The sequence below is a fragment of the Phoca vitulina genome, unplaced genomic scaffold (genome assembly GCF_004348235.1).
Source record: "Phoca vitulina isolate PV1807 unplaced genomic scaffold, GSC_HSeal_1.0 scaffold11, whole genome shotgun sequence".
NCBI lineage: Eukaryota > Metazoa > Chordata > Mammalia > Carnivora > Phocidae > Phoca > Phoca vitulina.
Genome location: NW_022589714.1, coordinates 4,576,766 through 4,580,313, shown reverse-complemented (window position 1 = coordinate 4,580,313; position 3,548 = coordinate 4,576,766).

Genomic DNA, 3,548 nt, shown 5'->3' with positions numbered 1-3,548 from the left:
CATTTATTGATCCCCAGTTATATATAGGGTGCTATGGGGCTGCAGGCATTTTGATGGAAAACCAAAATATTCAAAAAGCACATTCCAGGCTACATTGAGTTCTAAGTCTATTTGAGGAGAGAAAACAGTGAGAGGGAACAAAACTAATTAGGAGGGGAAAAGGTTTCTTGGAAGAAGTTCAAACAAACTTCTATAACTGGCTTTATTCATGTCTACATCAGACATGTAATTATTTTAGTGTTTGTTGCAGTTGAAAACAAGTAAATGGACATGTTTTTAGATTGTTCCCATTGTGGAGAGGTGTGCTAATTTCCAGTAAAGATTAATATTTGGTGAAGTGCAATAGCATTGTAGGAAAAAAAGCAATTTCCTTCTAATTCAATAGGATAAAATTTAAATTCTGGGAATTCTATATAAACTAATTCAGAGAGGGCTCATTTATATTGGCCAGTTGTGAAAGAAAAAATATGCCTGTAGAGGGCAGTGTCCTGCTTCAGGGATTGGGAGTCTTCTTGTGTTTATACTCCAGCCCAGGAGCGCTCTGAACCCACCTTCTTTGGGTTAAAACGCAGAAGACTGTTAAGTACCACAATGCTCAGCACCAACACATGTCAACATCTACTAAATTAAAATGAAAGAAAACCCAGGCCATAAAAACTTCAAAAATCTATCCACTCTAATGTAACATCCTTAAATTATTCATCACCACCTTGTGTTGGTGGCTTTAAAATAAAAACTTGGAAAGCACTTTTCAGTAAATTAAAAAGTACTGTTCTTGAGCAAGCCTTAAGTTGATTTGTTTACAATGACTGTTCTTCGATTTCCTAATGGTAAAAGTAGCAATTTGTTTACAATTGCAAATGGACTACAGTCTCCTCAGTATTTAGCTTCCTGATATTGCAGGACTGCAACAATCCCTGTTGATTGATTGCCTACCTGCTGGATGTAATAACATTTATATAGTGCTTTATGCTGCTTTTTTATGTCCATTCTTCTCACAACAATCCATGAGACAGGACAGGGGTTGTTGTTAGTCTATTTTTAATAGATAACAAAAACTACTATGTATGTATTCAGGTATTTACATGTGTGAAACATTTTAAGAACATTGATATTTGATCCTCACAATGACTTTTGAAAGTAATTATCATTGTCCCCTATTTGTAGGAAGGGAAAGCTAGGCTAGGGAGGTTTAGGAATTTTCCCCAGAGCACACAACTAATGACAGAGCCAGAGTTCAAAATATTACAAGGCACAGGCACATGGATGCAGAGCTTAAGAGACCTAAAGTTTTTCATCATCGAGTACACTAGGGGGCGCTAGCGTGTGCCAGGCTCACTGAACATGGTACACAAGAGGACTCTTTCATTTTCACAGCGGTCTGTGAAAGGTACAAACCAGTAACACAGTCACAGATAGGTTAAGTCACTTTCTCAAAGTCACACAGCTTGTAATCATCACAGCCAGAGAGTGTGGGTCTTCAGTCCACACTTTTAGTCATTATTTTGTTCAGCCTGAACATCAAGGCCTTGGTACCTGGTTGGTACTCTGTGAGTGTGTGTCTTTGTGGGTTCTGTGATGAGGACAAGAAGGACGGGGTCTGTCCTCTCTGTCATGCATCATTTTTGTCTCATAGAAGTCAAAGGAAATTGTACCTAAGATTGGTGGTATCTGAGTTATTGGAGTCATCCACCAGTTTCAAATCTGAGCACATACCATAGGGGAACAGAAGGCAACTGTCCTCTGAAGGGATTCACTCTATGGCCACGGTTAAGCATGACTTCTTTGGCATCAGTGACATAGTAACATGAAAAGAAAGCAGACAATGTATTTTGGGTTTGAAAAAAGGAATTTAGCTTCTCAGTCTTCAACTTGATTGGAAGAAATTAAATTATCTGTGTTTTTAGTATTTTCCTTGTCCATAATCCTGTCCCTGCTCCCACCTCAATCCCAACCAACAGCTTCCTTAGAGTTTTTAAAGCAATTTGGATCCACCAGAGGACTCACCTGCCCACTCCCCCAAAGTGCTCATCATCCTCCTGTCATGGGGGTAATCACAGGGAAGCCTATCAGGACAGACTGCCTGATCCCAGGCCCCCATTTGCCACTTACTTTAGAGTCTGGAGTCAGCACCAACCATGGCAGGAGGGTCTTCTTTCACTTCTCTTGTTCTCACTCAGGGTCTCAGATTTACCTCTCCCAGGGTCACAGTGAAGGAACATCATCTTTGCTCTTACCTAAATCCTTCACCCTGATTTGGTCATCTCAACCCACAGTTCTTCCTAGTTTGAATGTTTCCCAGATAATATACCCCTGAGAATTAGAGTTCAAAGTGGATGCATAATTTGCCCTAAAAATCAGGAAAGGCTGATGGTAGACTAAAAATGAGATATCACTCATATTTCCAGTGCCACATTCAATGGGCCCTCTCAGTAGTCTCTTGTTTCTATGGCACTGATAAGGATGATCCTGATGCATTAAAAAATGACACAATGGAAATATATAGCAATGACCATTTACTGAGCATGGGTTGTGCATCAGTGCACTAGGCTCCTTACTAAACCTTGTCTTATTGAAATCTCACAGCAACTCTGTAAGGTACCTACGAGGACCCCATTTTGAAAATGAGGAACCTGAGACTCAGAGAAGCAAAGTCACTTGCTGAAGATCACAGAATTGTTTGGCTGCAAGCCTATGTGTTTTCTACAATTACAGCACGTTAGCCTAATCGTGCTCAATCCCAGGACCTGAGTAGCCACCAATGATGTGTTGCTTTCAAAATACATTGGAATTGTATCAGGGCAATTCTGAATTATTGTGCAGAACCCTGACAGTTCCAGTGGCCATGACTGAGAGCCAAGAATGAAGGGGAGCAGAACTGGACAACTTTCCCCAAACGTGCTCGATGAGCTATCCCAGAAACCAAGCCCCAAGGGTGAATTTATGGAGGGGCATACTCCCTCCCACCAATCCAAATTCAAAAAGGAAAGATCCCCCCTAGGGTTCCGGACGGAGATCAATTGCCTGTAGCTCAAAGGGGAGACTCTCCAAGTCAAGTGAAAATTGAAAGTGAGGTATGTTTTTGAAATCTCAGTGGGAGCCTTACTCCAAGGTTTTCTAGGGAAACTTGATTGAGACTAAATTGGGCTATTTTCAAAATGAAAGATTCCTTGAGTGAACCAATTTTTTTTAAGCATAATTTAACTTGATAACACTTAACTCTCCTGGTATCATTTACTTTGAGTACAATACCTAAAGAGACCATTATAGACCTTAGATACTAAGCCCCATGTAAGTTATTAAAATTGTGAACATTTTGAAGAACTCTTTTAAGGAGAAATTAAAGAGTGCATTTTTCTTAGTTGCCTTAGACGCTACCTGTACAATAGTAGTGCGTGCTGTTCCCATGGTTTCTGACATTTAGGAAGATATATTAATTCCTGGAGGCCATCTGGGAACTTAATCTGGGGATCCTAAGAAATGACTTCAGTTTAATTTTCTAGAAGTCATTCCACCAAGAAAAAAAATCTTGTTTTTGGAGAAAATAG